This window comes from Ambystoma mexicanum, chromosome 4p (assembly GCF_040938575.1).
Source record: "Ambystoma mexicanum isolate Mex_15411 chromosome 4p, UKY_AmexF1_1, whole genome shotgun sequence".
NCBI lineage: Eukaryota > Metazoa > Chordata > Amphibia > Caudata > Ambystomatidae > Ambystoma > Ambystoma mexicanum.
Genome location: NC_090927.1, coordinates 215942170 through 215954760, shown reverse-complemented (window position 1 = coordinate 215954760; position 12591 = coordinate 215942170).

The window sequence follows — 12591 nt, the reverse complement described above, 5'->3', positions numbered from 1 at the left end:
CAGCCGCCGCTCACCGGTCACACCAATTAGTGATGTGCCCTTGCCCCCATTGAGCTCCCAATGTGATCGATGCTCAGATTTAGCTCCCTGGGGGTTTGCAATTATTTTAGAAAGTGTTTGTCTCTTCACTTTCAAAAGCGCTGCTGTGCTTGACCCTCGTGGGTGCTGCCGTCTGCAAATGACGTGCGGCTTCGCTCCCCCCTGCCAGAATCTTTTCCTCACTGCATATCTGGGGAACGCTGGCGTGCTGCAGATTAAGCATCGGCATGCTTGTTTCTCCTTGTCGCCTCGTTCAGTGGCACTGCTTCCTCAGGCGTGCTGCTTACCTCTGTGCGGCCTCCTCAGAAGCGCTGATGTTGGGGGGTGCTCTACCCCAAACACTATTTTAGCTGGCGATTCTTCGCATGCGGGTCCATAAATGCCTGGCACCGCTTCCGTTCAGCTTGCTGCTTCACAAGTGTTGCTGCGCTTGTACCAGCTGGGTGCTGGCGTCTCCACACAGCGAGCGACTCGGCTCCCCACCATCCAGACTTTTTCTCATTGCAACGCTGGTGACCCTTGCAATACTCTGCGTCCTGTTTCCCAGTGTAACCGGCAGATGAGTTGTGCTCTGCTTCACCCCCGGCCTCGCCTGCACAAAAGCTGGATAACGAATGCAGGATGAAGGGCGACGTGACAAATAACGCTGCCCTGCTGGATACTCCTGGGCAGTCACGAGCGAAACAACATTGAGAGAGTCCTCCTGAGGCAGAATGCCTTTTGAATGCCCCTGGGAGCGCCGGCCCCCTATTGGCTGCCGCTGCCCCCCCCTACCTTCCAGCTATCCCCTCTTTCCTTTTCCCAGGCCTGCAGCCCTTTTTTCGGCTTCCGCCCCTTCTTTTTGTAAGACACACAATTATAAACCTATGAATATAGAATAAGATCATCAGAGACACAGAGATAGACAGTAAACGAAAAACAGGTTTATTGTGCATGTGTTGGCTCATGTTCAACACACCCCAAGGGAATTAGTGAAGTGAGCTCAATTACAACAGAGGAGTCTCCCTTTCATACACAGTGGCGCACTGACGCTGTCAGCCGCCTATACATTTTACATTTGGTTACAGAAGTCGTCATTGCATTTCAGAGAAACATAATGACTTCTGGTTACGTACATACATTTCTCATGGGCATATACTGTCATGTACAGATATTCTGGGAAAACATATATTTGTCAGCAGTTTGCTTGCAAGTACATCATGAACATTGTAAATTCATAAAATCACATGCAGTTCCTGAACCAAAAAGGCATTCTCAGTTATACTATCTTTGATTTAGTAACCAAAGGTCTGTGCTGAGAATAGCTGGGAGTCTGCCAAAAGACACGCTCTTCTAATAACATCTCTTTGCTTGTGTTCAGCTGCGTTCAGCAGTTATCATGAATACATTTCCCTGCGCACTCAGCAAAGCCTGATTCATAATGGACAAAGCCGCATTATAAAATGGAGTTTATCTGAATGAAGTATGTAGTAGTTTAGGCTAACCAGAATATATGCAGTTTCCCATTTTGTGTCCCCCAGGGGCAGCGGCAGGTTGAAATTGTTCTTCCTTGGAGGATAGCTCCACCTCCCTCTTCATCTCCACCATGACGTCAGCATACTTACACCATCTTTCCTGTACTATCTGATGTCACTTGTCCATCTGAATGTATTCAGCCATTTTTATTCTTATTACTGCATAGTTAGTTTTGCTGTTGATTAAAGGTTTAATTAATTCTACATGCACATTTTAGTTTTAACTTATGGAAATCCATGGCACGTAATGGCATCCACTTAAACAAACTTAAACGAACATACCCTTAACAAACACTACCTTCAGGGGCGTTGCCGAGCAGGGGAGGCATGAGGTCACTCTCCCTGTGAGTTACGGACATGGATGGGGACTAATGGCTCTTTATCCCCTTGAAGCCTAAGCGAGACAATAACATCTGGATGCGGGGGCTTGTAGGATCACCAAGGACTGATGTAGAGGGTGTTCCCCCTCATAATTAAACAGACTAAGCTGTGGGGAAGTGCTCTGCAAGATGATTCCTGGATTGGGGTGAAAATCGTGTTGCAGCAGTCGCGGTGGTGGATGTCCCTCTAACACCCATGCAGCGCTTTGAGGCAGTGAGCGAACAAAGTAAGGTGGGGGATGGAGGAGTGAGGGCCCGACCATGCATCTGATGGCAGTTCCGGCCCTGCATCTGAGTGGGCGGTGAGGTAGTTTGACGTGGAAGGGCAGCACGTAGCAGCCTGCATCGTTGCTGCATTGGAGGTGGCAGGGAACACCACAAAGTACCTTACGGTGCCAACACCACTTGCGGGAACCATCAGTGTGCTTACAGTGAGTTCTGGGGTAGGGGACTGGAAACGTGGTGGTGATCTGGTAGGGGGGCTTGCGAAACAGGGCAAGTCACCCCCCTACCCCCAAGCTGGAACTGCTGAAGCACAGGCCCCTGTTATGAGGCTATAAACAAGTGGTGCTCCTGTTGCCATCCTGCCCCCGATCTCCAGCTTAGCCACTGACCCTATTTGGAGTCCCTAGTACTATAGAAGAGGACTGTGAGCCATCCACCTACGCTTGATCCCGGTTACAAGGCTAACACTAAACTCATGCTAAAACTAGACACCCAGCATTGTTAAAATCGAACTTATAAGTTAACAGCTCCTCAAAAGCCATGGCATCAACTTAACACAAGTAACTTCAAACCTTAGATATTAAAGAATGACTCACTGCAACAACTCAGAATGAGGCCACCGCCTCAGCAACTACCTCTGCTTCCCATAACAGTGCCAGAGCCACTAAAGCTGACATCTCCTCACATTTGAAAACCTTAAAAAGGACATACAACTCGAGCTCAGGCAAGATATATCAGATTGAAAAGCAGAATGTCAACGGGTAGTAGGCAATCTCAATAAGCAAGTCGTGGCACTTCTAAGATGCATTGGGGTGATGGAATCAAACATTAATGGAGGTCTTCAGCAATCCAGTTGGCATAGAGAGACAGCTCCTAGAGGTGGAGGAACAGCAGGTCCTGATACTCACCAACATTGAGGATTTAGAGAACAGATTGAGGTGGAATAATATCAGACTCAGAGTGGTCCCGACTGCGATCACCAACATGAGCTGGGGAGTTATGCTCAAGAACTGTCCAGTGATATCCTTGGTCTTCCAGCAGAGGCAGACGTGATCTTAGATTGCATGCACTGTGTCTTCTCAACTTATCAAAGGAAGAACGGCTTTCACGCAGATATGCCAACAAGGGTGCATTTCTTTCACATAAAGGAAAATGATATGAGGATAGCTAAGGACACTGAATCATATACCGTCTGATGAGCAAAGATAAGTCTATTTCAAGATCTGGTCGAGATGGCCATCAGTAAAGGAGAGCTATTATTCAAACATGAAGGTGAGATGCACCAGCTTAATTCACTGGAGGAAGCATCCTCACTTCTGGGAGTGACCTTCCCAACCATGGTGAATCAGGCCCCTTTGCTGAATACGGGCACAGGCCAACAGGAACAGAGAAGAAGTGACAACGTCAACGGAATGCAATGATAGATCGCCAAGAAGAGGACCTGGACTAAGGGTCACATAACCTTAGCTGCTTGATAAACCTGGTTCTGACAGAGTATGGGACACACAATTTTCGAGAGGTTAATGTTAGCATTAATGTGTTATAATATCTATCAATCTATGACCAGTGGAATATGCTTCCTGGCGGGGGTGATTGCAAGATATGTTGAAAGTAAGTTAACTTTGTTGTTTGTTGAGGGCGGAGAGACATTCAACACAAGACCCATAACGTAGGTTTTCATGGTGATGGGATATGCAGCCCTGAATAGCCCCTATGTTCATTGGCGGGTACACGACTTTTACAGCCAATTAATAATTTATGACTGTGCCACTTAAAATAGTTTCACTTAATGTGTAGGAGCTTAATTCCCCTTTGAAAACAAAGGATGCAGATATTATTCTACTCCAAGAAATACACTTGAAGAAGGAAGGCTAGTTGAGATTGCACTCTTGGAAATTTCCGAAACAATTCTTCTTATCAAAAGTAAAAAAAAAGAGGAGTAGCTATTTTAATTAGCATTAAGCTGCGGTTTAAGATGAGACAGCTCCTTAGGGACACAGAAGGGTGACATGTGGGTCTTAATGATGAGGTTGTATTCAGAAGAATTTCTATTTTTTCAATGTATGCCCGTTATGAGCACCAGTCCAATTTTTGTAATCAACTCTTCCCAACATTAGCACAATTCTCAGATGAGGAGCTGCTTGCGGGGGGCGACTTTAACACAGTGATGGATCCATCTAAGAATTGCTCCACTATTTCATCCCTCACCAGTGCCTCCTCCTCAAGCTCCCTCACTCAAGGAGTCTTTGACTTGGTGCTGTAGTTGTTTGGCAGATCGCAATTATGCATTTTATTCCCATGTCCCCCATAGTCACTCAAGCATTGACATGTTCTCCTTCCCCCATGCCACACTCAATTCAGTCCAAGGGGTGACAATATGGAACAATATTAATTCGAACCATACCTTGACTAATCTGATGATCTCATTGGCTCATGACCCGGTCCCAACCCCATTTAGATGGTGCCTCAATGACATGTTCCTGTAGGACCATTTCCTAGTCTACAGATTAAAGAGCACATCTCTCAATCCTTTCAAATAAATGATAATGGGAAGCAGGGGAGTTGCTAGGTCTGGAAAAGACCCGGGACTACGCTGATGTCGGAACTGTTGGGAATGGGGGCTAGCTAGTCTTTTGGCTGTAGCTCCTGAGATTCTATCCGGGGCTACAACTAAAAGATCAGGGGCTATAGCCCCCTTAGCCCCCCCTAGCAACGCCCCTGATGGGAAGATCTCACAGGAGACAGTATGGGAAGCCTGCAAGTCAGTGGTTAGGGGCGAATTAACCAAACTATTTGCGTTGCAGCTCAAATTTAAACAATCTCAACTGGAAAGCCTAGAATCCCAGATTACAGTAATGGAAAGGGAACACAAGCAAAGGGGATTCCATATGGTCTATCGTTGATTGAGAGAGGCTTGAGAAGCCATGAAACATGACTCTCAGAGGTTGCTACCAAGTCACTGCTGTGCATTGAACAGTTTCATTATACCAACAGCAACAACACAAATAGGATCTTAGCATATAACCTCTGCCAGCCTGGCACACAAAATTATATTTACAGGCTTAAAGATCCAGGCAGGGCCCTAAGGTCAGATGAGCCTGTGAAATTAAAACGCCTTTCTGAATATTTATGCCACATAGTTCACAGCCGAAAATTTAGACTTGGTGTGACAGCAGGAATACCTCAGACACGCCCAACTGCGTACCCTAGCAGAAGTGGATAGATAGGCTCTTGATTTCCCGGGTTGAGGAGGAAGAGGTTTTGCAAGCTATTAAGACACTTCCAACAGGCAAATGTCCTCTAAACTTGTCGACCCTCTCACAAAACATTTTTACCATTGTCTGAAGACAGGCTCGGTCACAGCCTCGATGTCGGACTCAACACTCTTTTGCTTAAATCGGACAAGGATCCAAAAGACTGTTCAACATTCAGGCCAATAGAGGTTCTTAATTCTGATGCCAGAATGCATTCTAAGATATTGGCGAACCACCTATCCCCACTCTTACCCAAATTAATAGGCACAGGCCAGTTATAAGCTTCATCTTAAATAGGCAGACCCACGATAATATCTGTAGGATTCTTACTAGAGTCCATTACTGTGACATAACAAAAACACCCTTGGCCCTGCTTGTTCTAGACGCAATGAACGCTTTTCATAGCATTGACTAGGGGTACTTGACAACAAATTGTGTGCACATTCAAGTTTGGGCCTAATTTAATCAATTATGTCCTTACAAATTTTGCTCACCCCCCCCCCACTCATTACAGCCAAATGAATAGAAGATATTCAGATTCCCTCCCACTCTATTGTTGCACACACATCAAGGTTGCCCTTGTTGTCATTATTCTTTGCCCTGGCCTAACCACCCATAAAACTGACATGTCATTCCTTACACAGCAATTCCATTTCGCACAGCGAGTAGAGAGCTCGCTTTGACATCTGTGCAGAGCCTGCCGATGCAGGTTCGAAACCCGGCAGGGCCAAACTCAGCCTTTCGTCCTTCAGAGATCGATAAATGAGCACCACACACCGTGGGTAATAATAAGCAGCGCTCAGATGCCTGAGGGTTCGTAGTGCTCCATAAATGCTAAATTATTATTATTATTATTATTATTATTATTATTATCATTATTATTTAAGCAATAGAACCCGAGCGTCGGGGGCATTTCCGTCTCAGGTAATGCCCCGGGGCCCATAGCTAAGGACCCGAGCGAAGAGCTCGCTTTGACATCTGCGCAGAGCCTGCTGATGCAGGTTCGAATCCCGGCAGGGCCAAACTCAGCCTTTCGTCCTTCAGAGGTCGATAAATGATCACCACACACCGTGGGTAATAATAAGCAGCGCTCAGATGCCTGAGGGTTCGTAGTGCTCCATAAATGCTAAATTATTATTATTATTATTATTATTATTATTTAAGCAATAGAACCCGAGCGTCGGGGGCATTTCCGTCTCAGGTAATGCCCCGGGGCCCATAGGTAAGGACCCAAGCGAAGAGCTTGCTTTGACATCTGTGCAGAGTCTGCCGATGCAGGTTCGAAACCCGGCAGGGCCAAACTCAGCCTTTCGTCCTTCAGAGGTCGATAAATGAGCACCACACACCGTGGGTAATAATAAGCAGCGCTCAGATACCTGAGGGTTCGTAGTGCTCTATAAATGCTAAATTATTATTATTATTATTAAATGGCAACTGGACAAACGTAAATATCTGGGCATATTTATCACGCCATCTCAGGATGCATTACATCAATATAAATTGGCCGAACTCTGGACATTTCTTTGCTGACCTGGAGAGATGGAAGAGAACTGAACTCTGGTGGAAGATGCAGAGCTATGAAGATGGACTTGCTGACATGCCTGATTTACGCTTCTCAAGCATTGCCTAGCAAAATAACACTGGGAGCAATTACCAAAATTGCAAGTGAAAACGCCTGGTGGCACTTTATCTAGCTCAGCAGTCCTCCCATAAGAACCACAGCGTTGCTAACATGATCTACATGGCAGGGGGGCATTGCCAGGCCGAATATTCCGTAGTACTTGATAGCAATGGAGAAATCAACAATATTGGACTGGGTCGACACCCAGCTCAATACAAAATGGAAGGAAATAGAGCAGCTTGATCTTGCCGTTCATCTACACCATTGACTATGGCTCTCCCCCAAAGATTGCCCCCCAAAATGATCTATGTGCATCTCCCCCCAGGCCAACTTTTTTTTATTTGGATACGGTTGACAAAACAATCACTCTATCCTCCTCTCCTTCCTCTTTAGCTCTAGTTTCTGTGAATCCCGGCTTCACCCAAGGGCTGGAGGGAATTGCCTTCAGCAAGTGGCGAGGGAGGGTCTCAGTACATTGGTTCAGATGTATGAAGAGGGAACCCCACTGACTTTTGTACATTGCAAGACAGTTTTTCTCTAGAGGAAACGAAAGGTTCCGTTGTACGCAATTACTGAATTGGGTATCTCAGCCACAGATTAGTAAACATGGGGAACGGAAAATAACGACTTTGGAAAAGTTGATGTCCTTCAATATCAGTGAATAGCATTTCTAATATATATAAGGTCCTGAATGAGGGAATTATTAAAGAAATGCTTGTCTATATGAAACGATGGAAGGAGGAGCTGCGTTGCATGATCTCCCAAACCTCCTGTGAGCACATATGGCAGAGGGCATCCAAATTCTCAATTTGTATTACGATAATGGAGTACACGTTTAAGATAATATATCCATGGTATTTGTCTCCGGATAAAATCCATTAGATATCCCCAGAGGCTTCTCAGAATTACTGGAGGGGGGTGTGTGGCGATCTGATCCATGGCGCATATATGGTGGCGTTGCCCCACTATCAAACCATTTTGGGCAGAGGTCATCAATACGATACAAAAAATAGCAGGCCTCCAACTACCACTATATCCCTTAGTAATTCTTCTGGGGAATGTAAACAAGCAATAAAATTCACTTTGGGGGCAACGCACAATAAATTAGCATAAACCAGCAGCTCACAGCTGCACAATTGGAAATCAACAGTAGCCCCCCCACCCCTACATTTGTGGTGGTCCATGCTTTGGCATGTATGTGCTATGGAGAAGATCATATCCACTCTTTATGACACACTAGCAAACCCGCCCCAAATGTCCCAGCAGGATTAGAGGGCTGGAATAAAAGCAAATGCTAAAGATGCTGGTGCAGTCTTAACTATGGTGCCCTGTGTCTCCCATTTAAATTGAGTAGCAAGTAAGCAGTAATTTCCTTTAGAAAAACTGAGTGCAAATTTGGTGCACTTAAATGCAAAATAGTTTTTTTGTAAAATTATGCACCACTTAATAGAATCCTTGGTTCATGCTGACATAGATTCACACAGGTCATAGTGTATTCCCGACACACTTTCGCGTAATGTGATGATAGGCAATATTTTGCCTGTTAGAGTGAGTCTAATCATAATTGATATGTTTGTGAAAAAACAAAAGTAGCACAGAGAATTAATCATATTCTTAGAAAATAATGCAAAGTGTTCAACCCTTGCAGTCCCTTCTGTTGGAATGCATAAACAGACCCAGACTTAATGTAACATGAGAAGGATGTTTTAACATTGTGCATTTTACTGGGGAAGATGTAATCTTCAGCACAAACCTTGTTGAGCTGACTAGAAATTGAACAGGAATAGATGGAAAGCAGTTCACATACACACGTGTATTTAAAGCTGCAAACACAGGTGAAGTGGATGAGGTGGGAGAGCCCCAATCATAAAAGCAAGAGGTCTGGTTCAGGGGAAATCCCCACACCCAAGAAACAGAGAAGTGCATAACAGTGACAAAACCACTGCTTTATTAATGTAATCGCTGACAACAGGAATAGTACTGTTCATCTAAGGACTTCCAATGCTCTTAAATGGTAGTTCCTTATTTTCAGGCTTCTCCACAGGTTTTAAGGAACTGTCATGTCACAAATAAGAAGTGCATTTCTAAAATCTCAGATGAGATGGGTTTGGGTGAATAGTATGGCTAGATGTGTATTCTATATGGATGGATGATCTTATTTGTCAGGCCATATCGGGTACCTCCGCCTGGGACCACCTACATAATGTTGGAAGTGAAATTATGTCATGCCAGTGTGTTGTGAGTGGCTGCTGCAACAGAGTGTGAGAGAGCATTAAAGGTCGGTCGGGATTGAACAATGTCGGCTTTCTCAGCCTTGGAAGGTTACCAGCACATAAGCACAATAGGAGGTGGTGCGAAGGGTCCCACGGTACCGCCTTGATCCAATAAGGTTACCACTCTCTGATGCCCCCGGCCGCAAGCAAGCACATTATAGCTTTCACTTTCATACTGTATTGTATCTTTTGTCCCAATGAAATGGATGGGAACGAAAGTCTCTGACTAGGCATTCTATGCCACTACAAGTCATGTGTGCAGGGACTGCTGTCAAGCTCTGAGGTCCACGTGGATTAGTATACCTCCATCCTCAAGCACCAGTCAGGGAGGAGCACAAACTACTTGCTGACCGATTTTTGGGGCCACAGGTGGGAGAAACAGGAAACACCGGGTCCCAGGTGGCTGCAAAGAAAACACCAGATTAGCTGATTGGCTACAAGGTATTCACAACAAGCATCAACAGATAGACAGTAAATGCACCTACCCTTGGTATGACCGATGAATGCTGTATACCTAACTGTTTCCTCCTGAGGGTCTGGTGGGTGGTACAGAGGAAAGGACGGGACCAATGGTGTCTGGGTGTAAGGGGTTGAGTCTTGACAGAAGGTAACAATGGTTCCAAAAGGAGAAAGAAGATGCAGTCCTTGAAAACAGTTCCAAAGTTCTGAGCAGTTCAGGTAAGAAGTTTACCATACGCCAAGTCCAAGGGGTAATCCAAAAAGCAGTCCAAAGATTCAGTCCAAAAATCCAGGCAAAAGGGTAAGCAGTCCTATTTTAATCCAAGCGTCAAAAACCAAGAACAATCCACAAGAGTAATGAGGTCCAAAATCCAAAGGGGTCGAAAACCATGAAATACGGAGCGCAGGAATAGCTAGATGCCGTTTAAACAGCTGAGAAGCAATGAATGAAAGGGCTAAACCCCTTTTCAGCCTGACACATGGAGACTGTGATTCCCGGAGATGTAGTATGGTTTGGCCGTGGATGCCCCTGAGGTTTTGTACACATTAGGAGACAGAAGGAGACAGTTTGGGTGTTAATACCGGGATGGGAAATATACGAGGGTGTTGACCATACAATGAATAGAAAGGTGAATAGCCGGTGGATGAGTGGGATGCATTATTGTAAGCGAATTCGGCTAAACGCAAGAGCTTATACCAGGATTGATGATGTTGTAAAGAAAGACATCAGAGGTACTGTTCCATGGTCTGGTTGACACGTTCGGTCTGCCCGTCAGTCTCGGGATGGTAGGAGGATGAGAAGCGGGTGTTTATACCTAATAGTTTTGTAAGTGATTGCCAAAATCGGGAGGTGAACTGGGAACCCTGATCGGATATTAAGATGGTAGGTAATCCGAACAGACAAAAGGCGTGATAAAAGAACAGGTCAGGCAGGACAGGAGCTGTAGGTATGCCAGTGCAGGGAACAAAATGGGCCATTTTTGTGAAGGAATCGACCACTACCCAAATAGTGTCAAACCCATTTGTTTTGGGTGAATCAGTGACGAAATGCATAGTGACAGTATGCCACAGCTTTAATGGGAGTGGTAATGGTTGTAATAGCCCCAGAGGACGACCCTTTCTGTTCTTGCTCTGAGCACACACAGAACAAGAAGCCACATACACCACTGTATCCCTGTTCATGGAGGGCCACACCAATGTTGGAGCAAGGCCAGTGTGCATTTCTGCCCGGGGTGACCATTTATGAGTGCATCATGGGACCATTCTAATTGAACGTGTGTATGGTTTGGGTAAGTATAATTTCCCCTGTATGTATGGTAGGCCTTCATGCATTTCTATCTCCCACTCTCGCATTTGTTCTGGATGTAAGACAGCCCATTGTCGTATTAGGGTCAATAAATCTGCTGAAGGTGTGCACAGACATATGACATGTTTTCTCTCTAACAGTGTCAACGGAAAAGGGATACGGGAAAGAGCGTCTGCTTTGCCATGTGCTACGCCAGGTTGGTGTTTGATTACAAAATCATAAACTGAGAAAAACAAATGCCAGCAGACTTTCTGGCTTTTAGTACACTTAAATGTGGGCAAATCCTGGAGGTTGCGGTGATCAGTGTAGACCGTGACCTGATGTTTTGCCCCAAGTAGATGGTGACGCCAAACCTGGAAGGCATCTTTGATTGAGAGGAGTTCTTTCTCCGTGACCGTGTAATGAGTTTCAGCTGGTGTAAACTTTCGGGAATGAAAGGCGACTAGCTGTAAGATGCCCGTGGATGGACATGATTGAGACAGAACAGCTCCTAAAGCATATGAGGAGGCATCGTCTTCAAGAATATATGGATGGTCCGGATTAGGATGCTGTAAAATAGGGGCAGTGGTGAATGCTGTCTTAAGGGCTAAGAACGCGTTTTGTTGTGAGGGGGTCCAAACAAATGGGGTACGAGGACTTGTGATTAATGGGGCAGCCAGGGCCGAAAACGCCTGTAGAAATTAGCGAAGCCAAGGAAGGACTGCACTTCCTTGACGGTTTGTGGAAAAGGCCAGTTAGTGACTGCACGGACCTTGGTCGAGTTCATAGCCAGACCACCGGGGGTAATGTGGAAACCCAGGAAGTCTACTTCCTTGGCATGAAACACGCATTTTTCGGGTTTGGCGCAAAGAGAGTGAGTGCGCAGACGGCTCAAGACCTCTCATACATGAGTGACGTGTTCTTTTTGCGATTGAGAAAACATCAAAATATCATCCAAGTATACCACCATGTAAATATCAATGATATCATGAAAGATTTCATTCATAAACCTTTGAAAGGTTGCGGGTGCATTACAGAGCCCGAAGGGCATAACAGTATACTCGAAGAGACCGTATTTTGCACAAAAAGCCATCTTCCATTTGTCCCCTTTTCGGACGCGTATAAGATTATACGCCCATCGTAGCTCGAGCTTGGTGAAGACAGAAGCATGTGTGAGACGGTCCAGCAATGGTGTGATGAGTGGTATGGGGTACCGATTCTTGATCGTGATGTTGTTGAGACGACGGTAGTCAATACAGGGGCGAAGATTACCTTTCCTTTTGGGTACAAAGAAGATAGGACTGGCTGCGGGGGACTGGGAAGGTCTGAAGTGGCCTAAATGTAATGAATGTTGTATGTACTCCTTTAGGATCAGATCTTCAGATGGTGAGAGGGAATAGATGCGTCCGCAGGATACGAGAGCCCCTGGTCCCAGATCTATGGGACAATCATATGGACGGTGCGGGGGCAGGTGGTCAGAGGATTTTTTGTCGAACACTTCCAAAAAGTAATGATATTCCGAGGGTATTTCGGCCGAAACA